Below are 17,283 nucleotides of genomic sequence, written 5' to 3'. Positions count from 1 at the left end.
AGAGATGCTGTGCAAGCAGAGGCAGTTCAGCAGGGAAAGCAACCAAGGAGGATTTTGCTAATGCTTCTGTCCATGTGACACAGATGTTCAAGTTACTCATGTGCACACATCCAGAATCTTTTCCCAGGCTACTGCAGCAAAAAATATACAAATTGTCCAACTTCCTTTTTGTTTTATCAGTGAATTTGTTTTGATTTTGTTTGTCTGTAGTTTCTGGGAGTCAGATTTTTCCCCTCTGGTAGCATTTGTCTCTGATCTGATTGCAACTCTATACTATTGCAAAATGTACATGTGTTGTTTGTTGCTTAATAATAAGATCACAGAAGACAGAATTTTAAAGAATTAAAGTGGAATAAAAGTATGTGTTTGCATGTGTAAAATGAATGGTGACTGTTTTAGCTATATCTCAAGGAACCACTATTACCTTGGATGTTTCCATGTGATTTTTCTAGTTTTCTTTGATTATTTAGATTAGACCTATGTTTGCATCAATGTATATCTGAATTTATTAATAAAAAAGGAAGTACAAGTAATTAAAAAATGTTTTAAATATGTCCTCTAATGGTTACTTGGTTTTGTGATACATGTCAAATTCTTCCCTTCCATGTTTAAGTATTTGTATTTAAGATAAAATGACTATTCAGGTTGTCAGGCTGAACAGGACTGGTGTGATTAATATGTTGCAATACTTTAGAATACTTGCTTGCCCTAACAGATTGCTTCTGGAGTGAACTACCAATGCTGTAAGACCTTCAGTGAATGAAAAACTCAAATCCAAAGACTTAATGTTGATTCATCTATTCAGCAGAGTTGAAACTAAATTATTTGTCTTAAATATGGCCATATTTCTGTTTTTCTACTAATTTTATTAGTAATTACTAGTTTTATCACTAATCCTACCTAGATTAGTAATTTTCATCTCCTTTCCAATATCTTCCTAGGAAATGTGAAATTTAATTTTTCATGTTCTAATTTTTTTTCATTTATATTTTTAAATTTTTTTAGGCTGAGATGTCTTTGATCTTTCCTGCAACTTCTGAAGAGAAATAGTCATCACAGACATACCTGTGGCACTGAGGTAAAAATGTACACATTGGTGCAAGAACAAAATTTCCACCATAGTGGAGGAGAACTCTGGATTCTGTGCTGTGCATCAAACACCCCACATGTATTGTGTTATCCACAGCCTCAAATAGCTACCTTAAATTTCCCTGGGATCATTCCCAGCCCCAGCTGACTCACTGTAGTGGTTCCAACCAAGATGCTTTTCCTTCTGGTGGTAGTTTGTTCATCTTCCATGCAACACATGTGAATCTCAGTTTCTGTTGCTTTGTTCAGGGACTGACCCCATGGTTACAGTTCTGTTCAGAGCACTTCTGCTGAATTAGGCTGTTCCTTTAGTACAGCTGTTTCCTGCTTTTTGCTTTTTTGCTTGGGCTGATTTCAATCTCTGGAATTTTTTTTTTTAATTTTTTTTTTTTTTTTACTTCCTTTGAAGCTCCTTTTTTTTTCCCTAGGATTGGTTGCAAAGAAGGGTTGGGACTGTGTCTCAACTTGTGTGTGGCAAATCTTCTCTGGAAGGCCTAGGTCAACGAACAAGAAGAATTTGGTGCAATATTTTCTCCTAAGCATCTCAAGCACGACTCTGGATCAATTACCCAATGGTCCACAGTCATGGACTGCAGCATTGTCCTCTCAGAACTTTTGTACATGGAAGTATGGGGCTTCAGATGTTCAGATGTTTCCTGCTTTCTGTTTCTACTCTTTTCCCATGCTATTAAACATTTTTAGTTGGCCTTTGGGAGAAAAGAAAGTGCTGTGATAACAGAAGAAAAAGTGCTAGAAGTATGTGGTTAAACCCATCTTCTGCATGCACAGCTTAAATATCAGCATGTCCCCCATGTTCCTCTGGAGCTGCTGGAATGCAGCTGGTCAAAACAGAGCTCAGGAAAATCTGAAATGATGATGTATAAAAAAGGGATTTTCATGACTGTTTGAACTTAATTTCTTTCCTCTGTTTATGACAGCTGCTTTCAGATTACCCTGGACTCTAGTTTTTATTTATTTGGAGATTTCTCAGTGGTTCCAGAAGCTTAAGTTTCCAATTGTTTCAGTGGCAGTGCTTGTTAGTTCCATCTGTGATGAGTGAGAGGAAGGCTCCAAGTTCAGTGATATATATCAGCAATGATCCATACATGACCCTCAGGTTTGGCTACCAAGGCAGGGATTTCTGTTGAATTCTTCTTGAAGGTGTGAGCAAATGTATCAGTGACTGTGTGTGTTTCAAATGCTGTGTAACTTTATGACCACCAGCAGACTGTTTATTTAGGGAGGAAGGGGAGATTTGTTTTGAAAAGTCTGAAATGGAAATACCTACATGGACTTCAGTTGTTGAATTACTGATGTTATTATTCAAGATTGTTTTGTAAATAATTATATATTCTCATAAGCATACACAGATATCTAATCTTCCTTTTTTGTGATTTTCAGTGAGGTAACTTGTGCGTGTTCCTTAGCTGGGATTTTATTTGGCTTTTTTGTTCAATATTTTGTCAAACCTTGGGAAAGCTGTAAGTGTGAAAGTGCATGGCATAATTTTTAAAAAGGCAGGAATGTGATACAGTGATCCTTTTGTGCTGGTCATAGAATAAAAGTAGTTCCTTTTGACACACCACAAAGGTATATGCATTGAGTCTCAAGGAACTTTATAGCTGAATAACAACTGACTTTCAAAGGTTTAGCATTTGTTTTTCTGTGCCAAGTGTGTATGGGAGAAGCCTAGAAGGTCAAGAGAAAATAAGCAGAAGTCAAAGACAGATTGTAAGAGAAATAGTAACATCTGGTAAATGACTTTCTTCTACATTTGTAGAGCCCTTGTTTACTGCAGTGAATATGAAATGTTTTTCTTGGCAGGATTATAGCATTAAAGTCCACCAGTCTGGGAATAAAGTTCATACAGGTTTATAACATTACTAATACACAGTAAAAAATACATTAAATATATTTGCATTTAAACCCTGTATGTCATAAAAAATAATAATCATCAGTGATGGTAGAAATTTAGAAAATACATAGGTTTTATGGCCCTTTGTAATTTTTGAGAGGCATTTTGAATATTTCTGCTGGTTCATATGAATGTATAAAGAGCTTTGACTGTTCCCTCTGTCAACTGTCTGTAAACCCATCTTTGTGCTCATTAATGGCCTGTTTCAAAGAAACAATGGAGCAAAGTAGCTAAAAACTACTAGTGGTCTAGGCTGAGGACATCCCACAAATGAATGTTTGTGTCTCTCATATGTGGGACCCCTAAAAGGGGGAAAAATATGCAGAAGAAAGGTAATAAAAGAGGCAGAGCAGATCTGCTTTGGTGAATCTCTGATAGTTTCCAGCTGATCCCACACTGCTATTCCCTCCTGACAGACTATTCAGAGAGAAATGGTCATGCAAACAGAGCTTGATTTCTGTGGGAACTGTCTTCCCAGATAAATGTTGTTCTTCTATGAGGAAAAAAAAAGGAGTCCAGATTGCATAATTTTTTGATAGCATGGGTATAGCAAACAAATAACTTGCCCCTTCTTAAGTTCCCCATCTTCTTTCTTTGTAAGACTCAAATTCTGCAGAGGTTACAAAAAAAATCAGGACCAGCTGGACTCATCAAACAGAAGTTGAAGAGGTTTATTCAGTTGTGGGAGTACTTCACTTCATATTATCATTAAAAGTTTTATCCTCTGAAAATTCATGTTCCTGTGGTATTTAGCATTGCTTGGACTTTGTTCAATGAGAAATAGTTTAACTGGAACAACAGCAGTGATGTCTTCTGAGATCAAGACCCTTGGATCAAAAGGAAACAGAAAAAAGTCCATGGGGCTCACTGACTGAAAGACTAAAATCAGTGATATAGTTTAATCTCAAATGCATTGTGGAAACTCCTTTGTAGCTCTTAAAAGTTTTAGCTGTAATATTAACTGGAGTCCCTAAGGCTAGAGAAATAAAGATTTCTTCATGCTTGAAGGAACTAGAATGTTGAAAGGGAAAAGAGTTGTTTAATGTAAAGCTCATTGTGTAGGATTTGGTATAGACAGATTTCTAAACAGTTCCAAAAGCCATGATTGTAATTTGGCACAGTATGTGTATCTGGTGTTGAATCATGCCTGCATTACTTAAGAAATCATGCCAGTTTCTAGAGAACAAAATGTGTCTGTGTCAAAATTCTTGTTTATTGCCTACAGATGATTTGCTAGTTGGTTTTCATGCCAATCTACCAGCTTGGCTGCATCAACTTGAACAGTCTCTCCTGATTTAAACTTGTGTTGTGGAGCCTGGCCCTTTGCATTTATATTTATGAAGAAGTCTGTTTATTGTCTTTGATAAAAGCAGAAGAAGTCTGTTTGAAAAGCAGTGTGAATTGTTCAGTTGTCCTTGTAAAGAGGGACAGTTGTATTTTGCTGTTATCTTTTGATTAATGTGCTCTTCAGCACTACATGTCTTCCCTGCAGATTTCACCAGCCACATGTCAGCAAGTGTAAGAGCCAATTTTTTGCCCTTTGTAAGTCAGACCAAGAGGTGGTCTTGGGAGCAGAGAGCCATAATGGACCATGGAAGTCTGAGAGCAATTATTTCTAGATAATCAGACACAAGAAATAGCAGGAAGCAAGGTTTATTTATGGAAGAGATGTCTACTAAGAAACCTACAGTTTTTATTTACTACTTCCCTAGAAGATTACTAGAAAAATGAACCAAAAAAAACCCCTTGCAATATGTGAAAATAAAAACAGTTTTAAAATTAGTCAGAAGGGAAAATCTCACATATTCAAAAGATGGAAGTTCATTTTTTCGTATCTGCTTTCAAAATAATGGGGTTTTTTTAAGGTGATAATGTTGTGAGTGATTAAGACAATAGAAAGTGGATGTTTCAAGGTGAACTAAGTTTATTTTGTTTTGAAATGGAGTAGTTAGGGAAATTTTAAGATACTGACTAAAGCAAGTTATTTATAGTCTGGATTCAGGCCAGTGCTACATCAGCTCCTGGGTAGCTTAGGGGCAAATTTCACCTTAAACAGGAAAAAACTTTATTTTTCTGTATTGTAAAAAGCTGCCCAAAGCTACCCCTCTTCAGGGAATAATAGATTACCAACTTAACTTCCAAGATACTCCTGTTCTTTCCCACTCTGCAAGCATATTTTTCCCTTTGGGGGTGCTGGAGGGGACAATTCCTCCCTGATGCTGCAGCAGAACAAGTGTCCCATGCTCTTGTCTCCAGGAAGATTCTGTGTGGATTGTTCTGGGTACCCCCCTGTCCATTACTGTCATAGTCTGCCTCTGCATCTGGTATCAGCTTGAAACCAGATGGAGGCTACTTAGGTTGGCAGCAGACTTTTATCACAAAGAGCAAAACCTGCTTATTTTCTTCATGAGAGTTGCGTCCTACATATCTTCATGATGATGTTTTTGATGTGCATTTTGTGGTTTTTTTGGTGGGCTGCCTCAGGAGGAGCGTGGTGATGCTTTGGCACCTGTGAAGGCCCCCTTGGACTGCTGTGTGCAGCTCTCCAGCACGAGAAAGAGATGGAATTTACTGAAGAGAGCCCAGCAACGGGCCACTAAGATGATTAAGGGACTCTCATATGACAGCTGGGACTGCTCAGCTCAGAGAATATCCAAGGGGAGTCTCATCCATGTACATGAATGTCTGGAAGCAGGGTGAAAAATTAGGAGCTGGTTTTCTCATCTCTCCTATTTACCATCTCATCACACTAGACAAGCCATTTTAATACAGACTCAACTTTGAAAATATTTGACAAAAAAAACTCCACCAACCAGTCAGTCATAGCCTGAACTAAATATTGAAAAGCACTAGAATGTCTAGCCCAGTTACCAGGCACATCTGGATGCACTGGACTTATTGTTCAACGGTTCATTGTGCATAACTGTAATTCTGACATATGAACAGTCTGCCAACATTATTAAAGCAAATAAAAATAAAGCCATCTGTTTATTATACTTGCAGGTCATTTCCTGCATATGCACTTCTTGGAGATAGATGCTCTGAAGTATGAAACAGTGCCTCTTGTACATTAAATTAGTCCAAGAAGTCACAGTGGTATTTATGACATGGTAATTACATGTAAAGGAAAAGAGGGGAAATCATGCCTTCAGGTGAAAAAAGCTGACCAAGAAAAAAAATTGTGTGTGAGCACTTGAAATGGCCTTATAAATTAAAAACAAAAACAAAACCACAAAAACAAAAAAACAACAAAACAACCCAATAAAATAGAGCTTCAGAAAAACATGCATGGGTTGCTAAATTGAAGCTTTTCTTTTTCCCAGTAACAGAATATGAATGGAAAGACTCTGAGCCTTTTCTGTATATCTGTTTGGTAAAATTTCTGGTATGCTTTGGCTGTGTGGATTTCCCTGGTAATATGCATGAGAGATCCTTCCCCACCACTGATGTAATGTGTCAATGAAAGCAATTTGAATTGCTCTGGGGTGGAGCAGGATGTTCTGCCTCTGTCTGTGCTGTGTGTTAGATGGACAGAGTGCTCTGGTGACACTGTGTAATGTGAGTTTATACTTGAGAGCTTGCCTGTGGACTTCTGGAATCTACTGGACTAGATCCTCAGGAAACAGGGACAATTACAATTTTATTGGATTTGGCCTATGAGAAGCCATTTTTTAACCTATACTCACAATTATGAAGGATTAACAGTTTCTTTTTAGTTCCATTTAAACAGACATTAGTAAAATATTTATCTGAAGGACTGCAAGGTAAGGTGCAAGGGAAATCAGCATATGTCAATCTGTTCTTCTTTGGACAATGGCTTACTTCTTTACAATGCAGCAAAGAATGTATCTGTAAAAAAAGTAATTGCACAAATAATCCAAAAGATATATCCACGACATGCCACTGCTTTTCCAGAGGAATGGAGCCTATGAGCATTAGTGTTGTCTAACATTAAGAAAGGTTAATGTCATTTTTGGAAATTGCTCAATTACAAATTGCCCTGGACCCTAAATAGCCTTGACAGTCTCTAGCCATAATAATTACAACCTTTGTAGCCCTGGGAAATACAGTCGTGCAGAGGTAGTACAGGGTTTTGCCAAACAATTTCTTTGTTTCTGGCAGACAAAAAGATAAATTAATGTTGCAACCTGCCTTTCCTTTTCCTTTTATAAGAGTTTGCTTAAAGGACTAAGACTAAGATCAAGAGCTTTGCAGATGTATCAAGAATTAATGACTCTTGTGTAAGTCACACATTCTGTGCCAAAAATTCTACATCCCAGTTGAGGTGATGAGTACAGAGACAAACTCTGACAGGGAATATGTCATGGGAGTAGCAACTGTACAGGAACAAGTATTGGGAATGACTTCTTACAGGAAAAACAAAAGAAGATTATAGATTCAGAAAAAGACATGACCAAGATGTCCATAGAAATGAAAGCTGACTAGTCTGACAAGCCTTGAATTTCAAAGTTTTGTTGAGTGTGTATCTAGACCCTAATGGGCCTGATTTTTTTCTTAGTGTCTTTTATGGCTTTCCTTTGTTTTACTATGAAATAGAGGTATCCTCCTTTGCAGTGACTCCCTAGAGCTTCTGTTACTTATCTGTCTTTTAATCATAGTGAAGAATACAGGCCTTTTGATATGGTCCCCTATTGCAGATGAGGAGCACTCAGGGTTGAGGGGAGCTGCCCACTCCATAGTAGGCAAGGTTGAGATACATTAAAAGGAAAACTCTGTCATAGAACACTTAATTTTAGCTTTTTCTCCATATGCTAGAGACCTTTTGTGGAAAGAAGAACTAATGTATTATTCTGGGGAAGTGATTTGCAGTTACTACTCAGCCAGTGTCAAATTCAGTGAGGCCTTATAAGGGACAAAGAGAGTTGCAGCCTGTAAGGACAAACTCAAACTTTTGGGCTGTGACAGATGGGGTCATCACAAGGGAGAGAGGTAGTGTGTAAAACTTTTAAGGTGTTTTTAAGCTCCTCATGACAGAAATTATGCAGGAGTAGTATATTTTTGTCTGTGCAGAAGTGCTGGGCCAGATGGAAGGCCCATGCTTGGACCCTTCCTGTGGTACCTTCTGCATCAGGTCTTAGATCAAAGCCATGGGAGTCATGCCTGTCTATGCCCTGCAATAAGAACACCCAGTGCTGCAGTATAACAGAACTTTTGCTAATGTGATTTAAGTATTTAGGAAAGAAAAGCAAAGACCAGATGTGAGTGTTATTGTTGTAATGCAGCCCCCTTTGCCTTACAAATAGCAAAATGATTGACAAAAGGGCTAGGGCTGCAGCATCACAAGGTGAGACTGATGAGTCTGGGACTCCCAAGTATGAGAAGAAGGCTAAGAGAGATGGAATTGATTTTTACAAAGCTGTGAAAAAGATTGTTCAAATGCAACTCATTATTGACTGAACCCTGAATTAATAGCATAATTTCTTTGGCTTTAAACCAGTCATCTTCTGTTTTCATAACTATGTAGTGTGCAAAGTAGATTTCTGATATGTACTGCCACACAGGAGACTGTGGAAGCAGACAATATCAACAGATCAAAAAGAAAAACTTAAACAGAACCTCCATGGGCTGGAGGGCCATAAAGAAATACTGAAGGAGTCAGGCAGGAGGATTCTTCAGAAAACCCATACAGCTCTTAAAGGAGAAACAGAATACTTGGCTACATGAAACCCAGTAGGGTTTTTTACATTTTTATGGATGCCATATGTGGTGTCTGGTGAAATCAAAGGCTTAAAGATAGAGGGGAATTCTTTTCTTCAGCAGAATTGAAAATCTTTTTTCTTTTGGGTAGGCTATCCCACCTTATGCACGGTAATATATCAGTCTGTAGGGATGTATTTACATATTGTGTAGGGAGAGGTGGTAAAATTGTGCAATTATTTTATTCTTGGATCATAGTTTGCAGCTACACCTAATGTTGAGAATAATCTATAAAATCTCTGGGGAAATGTGGCTTTACAGCTTAACATAATTATGTGATATTCAGAAATGTCTAATTTGGTTAACTTTGCTGTTCTCAAATACTACGCTTTATTTTTTGACATCTTTGATGGGATGACCTGCTAGATCTGACTAAAATTAGCAGAGTTGATCCATTTTTGGTATCAAGTCATTTTGTTCTAGATTTGAGTTCTTTATATTCTGAAGAAGTTTGTAATTATACCATCTTTGGTGAAAGAAAAGGTTATTTCTTCCAAGTTTTTTTCTTCTCTTTGAGTAGTATGTGGCTGTCGGGTTTAAGAGCATGGAATTATTTCCCTGAAAGCAAATGACATGAGCCTGTTAATGCAGTTAAGTTGGGCAGCCTTTTGGATCCATCTTTTGGCTTTGGACAGTCATGCCTTTACTCTGGTCCTTGTGAGGTGGCTTAAGGGAAGACTAAACTATTTTGTTCAATTTATACATTCCACCAAGAGTTTTTCTGCTAAGATTTTTGAGTTTTAGGGGAAAATAAACACTTTACTTACTCTCTATACATCTGCTAAAAACCAATGCAGGAAAAAAAGAACAGCACCAGAATGTTTGCAACTATGTTTTTGTGTTAGTTCTTTCAGCACAAGTTACAAGACAATACAGAGTATTAATGACACCCAGGAGTGGCCAGTTTGATTCTGCTGTTTCCTACTTCTTTGTCTGTTATTCTCTCCTGGAAGAAGAGCAGGGCTTTCCACACCAGCATGGGAGAGGAATAGGCAGGAAGCATATACTCCTTTCTTCAGTGTCAAACATCAACTCTTTATCTTTTTCCCCATAAAATGCCAGAATATTTCATCTGAGGTAAGCACATCCCAGGCAAAGAGTGAGCCAATGAGCCTGTGCTGAGCTGCAACACCTGGCAGCACAGGAGGGGATGAAGAGTGGGTCTGTCCTATGGTGCTTCCCATATCCTCCACAGTCGGATCCTTCTGCAGAGGTCACAGAGCCCTTTGCAGCCATTCCCAGTAAGATCAAATTCTTTCAAACAGGACACTTGTGAAGAGAAGAAGAGCCCCACACCTATCTGCAGATACCCAAATTGTTTTGCACTTGTTGTTCTTGTGAGTATCACAATAGTTGGTGTTATCACAGGAAAGCCATAATTCGTGTCAGTGACACTGAAGATTCCAGCAGTGTCACCCCTGTCACAGCCATTATCACTGAGGCAGTTTCCCAGCCAAACTTAGCTCACTCCTCAGGAGTCTGGGGAGAGGTGGGAACCAGAGCTGGTGTTTGACAACCTGCACCTGGGAGAGTACATGCACCCTTTTAGACCTTATCACACGGCTGTGCCAGTCACATCCTTTGTGTGCAGGAAAAGCTGCAGTGACAGGAGCAGGCTGCCAGTGTTCCACTAGAGTGGTGCAGGGAGACAACGGAATGTTTAGCTGTAACTGAGATGTTTAAGCTGTATTTTTATGGTACTTTATGTGACTATGATGAAAGAACCAGTGACCTTTGCAGTGCTGTTAATGGATCAGCAGGTCTCAGGCAAAGTGCTACAAAGCGAGGTTGTAGTTCTTCCTACATTGAAGAGATTTTTGAAGGTTAATGTTTGGAAGGGGAATATATTTTTATATATTGTAGGAATATATTTTCAAAAGTCCTGTTATTTCTTTGTTAGCTTTAAACAACTTTTAGAGACTTGGAGTACCAGTGGGTTTTTTTTTTTTTTTTTTTTTTTGGTTTGGTTTGGTTTGGTTTTTTTTGGTTTCTTTTGGCTTCCACCAAGCTTGACAAGGCAAGTGACCCTGCAGGTCTTTAGTCTCTTTTTTTCATGCTCACTGATGGCCAGACTCTCTTACCCTTACAAAGAGTGATGTGGCTTGACATGATTTAGGGCTGCCTCAGTTATTAGCTTGCCAAACAAGTTAGCTGTGCTATAACTTCAATGCCAGAAAATAAACACACTTATACTGAAAATCCAGTGAAAGTCAGGCAAAGTCTTTCCAGGGTTTTTTGTTTTATCACTACAGCCCTGCTCAACTAGGGAGCCTGGAGAACAACTAAAGAGTAGAAGGAAGAGTCCTGCCTGCCTTTCATGTGGAAAAACCTGGCTTCTTCATCCTTTTCAAGGCAACAGAATGTCAAGTCAGGTTGTGTTGCCTAAGGCTGCTATGCAGTAAGGGGATTTAAATGGAACCTCTGCATACAGAAAAAGGAAGTCCCTTAATTCATTCAATATTTTATTAGAAATCTCTTAATGTTGGTCTTATTCCTAAAGGTAAACATCTCGGAGGCTTTTCAAAGCCTGTATTTCATTATTTAATAATCTGTTTTCACTAACACAATTCCCTAGCTCTGAGCCTGTAACCAAGTCCACAAGCTGGAAATATCAGCAGTCCAGGAACTGTTAAATAATTAAACCACTGGTGCCTGTAAGTGTTAGGGCTTGAATCACTCATATTTTATTTTTACAAACTGCTGGGGAAAAGGGTGTCATTGCAAAAAGAGTACTTACTAGCTGTCTTTAAGGAAAAGATGACTTTTTTCTGCAATGGTATGGCTTGAAACTATATGAATCTTTGTTTAGAAAGTAAGGTTTATAGGATAACATTTAATAGTGAGCCTGTACAGACCTAGTTCTTTGTTTTTCAGCTTGTATCTGCAGTTATCCCATCTTCTGCACTCACTGGAAATCCTTACCTCCATTCAGAGCTTTTTATAGGACTTGCATATGACCAGCTTTTTTAAAGAATTCCCAGGAATAGCCCTCGACTTGGAAAAAGTGTTTGGCTGGATGTATGCATGTGTAAACATGAGCACAGATTTGCATGTGTCCCATCTTTCAAAATGGGGGAATGTCTCTGAAGGTAATTGAAGGGCAGATATTTGGGCTGCTCCTTTTGGCATCTCAGGCTGAGATTCGCTGACATGCATGTGAGCTCCTTTTGAACACATGGGAGTTGACCCAGGCTGCTCTCTAACTTCGAGCAGATGGAGACAGGTCAGTCCACTGAGGGAGTTTCTCGTCCATGAATGATACATGTCATGATTTTTCTCCATCAGAGAAAATGGGATAGGTTTTACCATAGTATAATTTACTCTGGAGAAGGACAAAAAAGTACAATCACGGATATAGTGTAAGAGAAGAGGACTTCAGGGGTAACAGCAGGCTTTTGAGAGCACTAATAACATGCTCTCCCTAATTTAGTCCAGACAGAAAACTTTGGAGTGCCATAATTTGTTATAGCACCAGAATACTTTCTTTTGTAGACATTTTGAATCTAGTTGCTATGTGGAGTGAGATGGCTGGGCGTGGAAGGGGAAGAAAATGAGATTTTGATGAAATGTTGTACGATGTGAGAATATTTTCCTTGCTGTAAGTGGAATTCTGCAGTTTGCAGAACAAAAACCAGTTTAGTTCAAGGCAGGAAATATATATGGACTGTCTTGAGTATTGGGGTCTCTACTGTTCTGTAGCACATGGTGATATGAAAGTGGTACTTTTCTGTGTCCATCATCAAACATACTTATTAAGCTGAGATCTGGAAAGTATCTAGAATTAATCTATTTTTTTTTTAAATTTACTCTTTGTCTACTTTGGCTTTTTGAAATACCTTGTGACTCTTGTCATCTCTAATGGGAAATCTGTCTGCTTTCCCTTCAGAGTTTATTTGCTGTATTTACAAGCTTAGACAGTATTAACATACTTACTAAGAAGAAACTGGGTTATGGCAATGCTGGAAACTTTAGCAAATTTATATACACATAGACAATTTAAACATACAAACATTAAAGTAAAAAACTATTTAAAATTGATTTCATAGTATTCATAACTTAGGAAATACTGACATCAAGCTTGCATCTACAACCTCTGTTATACCCCTCTGTCTTCTGTATGTTCAGTGTAAAATAGTTGGTAATTTTGGCTACCAGTATGAAAATATTTTTCTGGTAACTTTGAGAAGAACAAATTGCCTCAAACACATAAATTACCAAAACCACAAAATCTGTTTTTCAGGTGATCAAATATTTTAAAATAATTTTCCTTCTGCTTAGGATTGACCAGACATATTTGATTTAAACATCATATTGACATACTGTTATGGTTAGACTCAAAAAGAATGTGGAGATATTCCATGATTGCCTTCATAATATCCTGTGTACTAAGCAGGCTGTGGACTCTTCTGTAATTGAGTCATGGTGAACAGCAGACTTAAAACACTTCTTTGTGGAGTTGTGTGATTGTTGAACTTCAGTCAAAAAGCATTTGTTATTATGAAGGCATTCCATTTCTTTAATAGCTCTAGTTTAATTACAAAGGACTTTTTTCCTAAGCAGTTAGGGATTAATTGAAACTATGAGTACTGAAACTAAAGAACTCCCTTCCATTGTATTCTTTTGAGTTGTTTTTTAGAAACCAAGGCCTACCTTACAGTTTACCAAAGTTTAGGATTATATTCTCTAATAAAATTAATAATTTATGCAAAATTTTTCACCAAACACCCCCTTACATTTCTGCTTGTTTTCCAGCATGTGGTGTATCTTACCTGGTGGTTGTGCTTATCCTTCCTGTGCAGAAAGGGAAAAAAGGGAAGCTTCTAAAAAGTGGCTTAAATCTAACACATTAATAGTGTCTTCTGCTGTTGCTTCTTTCTGACCCAAGACAATTTTCCTCTAGTTCTCGTGTTTCTCATAAGTCTTTTTATTTTTCTCTTTGCAACTAGGATTTGAGAAAATCCTTTAATGATCAAGTTCAGTGCCACTGCTCTTTTGAGTCACTACACTTGCTGAAATGGGTAGGTGTTCCTTTCAGTGCTAAAACTTGCTGATTTGTCTAAATGAAATAATTCAATATCAATACGATAAAACCAACTGCAAGACATAGCAAGTTAAATTTGTTACTCAAGGAGCTAATTTTTTAATAGGAATGTACTTGTATGGTATTTACCTCAAGCAAAGAGGATTCTGGCTCTAATACAATGTTGTGTTGTGCTACATCAGGGGTTTAGAGTGCAAGATTTTTTTTCTTCTGGAATATTTTAGTCTGATGCAATGACAGTTTATTTTTTAGTTCTTCATATGACCTTTCTGAACTTATAGAGCATTTTTTAAAACACCAACTGGACAAAATGCAAGATGGACACTTTTGATATTGTGATTTCATTTGAGTACTGCAACATTTTGCTCATTAAATGACAAAAATATTTTCTTTTTTTTTTTTTTTAGTAGTTGCCAATAAGTTGCATCCCCAGGCACCAGTTCCTTGTTCCCTCTATGAAAATTACAGCAGATTATTTATTTTAAAGAAATTTTATCCTTTTTTTTTATCCTCTTTTTTTTTTTTTTAGCAGAGCAGAAGCATTAGTGTGAAGGATGAAAGATTCCTTAAAATAGTAATAAGCTACTTAATCAATTTAAGATAAGCAACATCAAATCACCTCAGATTTGCAAGAAGGAAAGCACACAATAAGTTGGCACAAAGCTGCTAAAAGGAGATAGCTTGTCAAATTTTCTGCCATGTCCTTGTTCAGTCTGTAGCAAATAAGATTCAACTTGCTTCCCTTTTTATCTTCACGTTGGGGATAAAAGAACAGCAACATAAGAGGCTCCTGGTAGTTTTTATTCAATAGGTAAATTCAGTATTATCTGGGGAATTTATGTCGCTGAAGAACAGAAAGAAGAAAAAAGTAGCTAATCTTGAATGAATATCCTTTCAATAAACACTTGTGTAAATAAGAATGATTTAGTGCACATTATTCTTTAGAATTAAGAAGTCCCTTTGGAATTAGCAGGCAATTAAGTGTCAAATAAGGAGCAGAAATTGAACCAAGATGCTAATGGATATTTTTTTATCTGCTACAACAAGTCTCATTTCCTTTTAAAATTCTAACTTATTAAGCTGTTTCAGATGTCACAAAAGGGCCTGGACAAACAGCTTTAGATGCCTGCATTAATCTTGATAGCTTTGGTGCTGTTGGCTTGCTGTAAACCACAAAAAGCCATATTGTTGTGTGTCTGCCCACAAAATTAATCTCAACACCACACTGCAGCTTAATTTAGAGGCCTTTCCAAAGAAAAATAAGTTTAAAGAATCCATCAGTTGCAGCTAAATTTTAGTATCTTTCTAAAGAAATGGGAGTGAAAGTCAAATGCAGCTTTTTAATACCAGTTGAATTCACAACTTACTGGAATTCAGTAATTATTCAAAAATAATTCAGAATTATTTAGGTCTTTGTTTTAAACCACTTATTAATGAATTGATTGCTTTATAATTATTTAATTTATAATATATTATTTAAATATGTAATTATTTGATTTAATTAATCTATCATGCATTTATCATTTATTTTATGCACGTCAAATAATTGCCAATTAATATTAAATATTCCGTATTAATATATAAATTATTCAGTTCTTGATCGTTAACTTTCAGGATACTATGAATTTCTGACAACAGCTGTTTATTTTCAGTGTTCTACACTTTATTGGTAACAGATCTGTCATTTTTCTTCAAAAACAATTTTTTATACCACTTGGGAATTTTTATTGTTTGTGCATAAAAAGTTTTCCTCTGTACAAGTTGTAAACACTTTCTCTACAATGGTTTCAGTGTCTTAGCTCTTGCTGCCATAAATGCTGCCATATTACCTCTCCGCTGAAACCTAAGTAATTGGTACAGTGAATAATTTCAGGAAAGTTTTACCCCAGTACCAACTTGTTCAGAATAAATACATCTCGGGAAAGGACATAAAGAAATTAGAAATTAGTTTGTTTGTTTATCTCTCTTATAGCTTTTGCTGTTACAACTTTTTTTAAGGAGCAGAGTTCATTTTAAACTTATTAGTTCAATGGCAAATTATTGGAAGACTATTCAGAAAGATCTAATTAAATTGTCCTTTACAGTAACATCTTTAGGGATAGTATATCCTTTCTGGTTTTATGCTCTGGGTGACCAAATTTCATTTTAAGTTTCCATGGAGCCATAGAACGAATGAATTTCAGGATTGTTTTCTCCATCTTGAATTCTCTTGCATCTTGACTAGATATAGCTTCTGGTTGTTAAAGCTTTTATTCATTTGCTCTTTTTTGTCCAGAAAAAAAAACAGTAAATGGCTAGAACACATTTAAATGCACAGTGTTTGAAGACGAGAGGAAAATAAAGTAAAATATAACAATAATCATTGTAAGGAAAAGGGAGGTGACAAAAAGAGAGAGGAATAAAACTGAAGAAAAACAAGTGATGCACAATACAATTGCTCACCACACACTGACCAATGCTCAGTCCATCCCTGAGCAGCAATCAGCACCCTCCCAGTTTTTATACTGGGAAAGATGCTCTATGGTGTGGAATATCCCTTTGGCCAATCTGTGGCAGCTGTCCTGGCCATGTTCCCTCCCAGCTTCCCTCCCTCTTGTGCTTCCTCGCTGACCGAGCACCAGATAGTGAAGAAGACTCATCCTAGAGTAAGCACTACTTAGCAACGACCACAACATCAGTGTGTTATCAGCAATCTTCTCATGCTAAATCCAAACCACAGCACTGTAGCAGCTACTAAGATGAAAATTAACCCAGCTGTAACCAGGATGAAAGGAAATAAGTAAGTGGATGATATAAATAGGAAAAAGAAGGTATATCTCAAACTGGGTGCATTGTCCTAAAATGAGTGCGAGAATATTTTGAACTTTATTCTCCATTTGCTGTCCTAATTAGGTCTAAGCCATCTAATAGGATTATTGTGCTAGAAATGTGGCATTGGAGATTTTTTTTTTTAATTAGCTCTGATACTATATACCAGGACAAATGCAATTCCTGTCAGGCTCTCTATGGCACATCTATTTCTCTTCAGTTGACACGTTTGTGTATTCTGGAAAAGAAACCAAATTATAAATGACAGCCTACAGAATTCCCCCTTGCATTAGTTTGAATGAATTGAGTAGGTTATAGAACTAAGTATTCTTACAGGTTTTTGGTTGAAAATTATTGATTTTGCCAGATCCTTGACTTCCTTTGTCTCAGGCAAGGGTTTTCTGCAAATCCACATTACCTTAAGGAGGGTTTAAAGAATTCACCAGTTCCTAGAGGGTCTGTTACTGGATCAGTTCAGCGAAAGACATAACAGGAATGCAAATTATTTCCATTATACAATTTTAATAAATATGATTCAAAGACAACTGTTCCTGCAGCTTGTCCAACAGAAAAAAAAAGAAAGCCAAATCAAGTGCTGAACAATAAAGCCAGTAGCTGTGATGAATTCTAATTAATTTGGAGAGGAAACCATAAATATATGACCTAAAGGAAAAAAACCCCAAACTTTAGGCAATGTAATTAGGGTGGGGAA

General features: G+C 37.1%; 1 protein-coding gene across 1 annotated transcript in view; it reads left to right on the top strand.

The window, feature by feature from the left end:
- The first annotated feature begins 1,002 nt into the window (after positions 1–1,002).
- Positions 1,003–17,283, top strand: part of TTC29 (tetratricopeptide repeat domain 29) — a 274,748-nt gene continuing 258,467 nt past the window's right edge. The window contains exon 1 of the mRNA XM_085579270.1: positions 1,003–1,078. The gene's annotated coding sequence lies outside the window, so the exon portion shown is untranslated. The remainder of the gene's footprint in view (positions 1,079–17,283) is intronic.

This window comes from Lonchura striata, chromosome 4 (genome assembly GCF_050655825.1).
Source record: "Lonchura striata isolate lonStrDom1 chromosome 4, ASM5065582v1, whole genome shotgun sequence".
NCBI lineage: Eukaryota > Metazoa > Chordata > Aves > Passeriformes > Estrildidae > Lonchura > Lonchura striata.
Note: the sequence above shows the minus strand (reverse complement) of the source record. Positions and strands in the feature narration are given on the sequence as shown.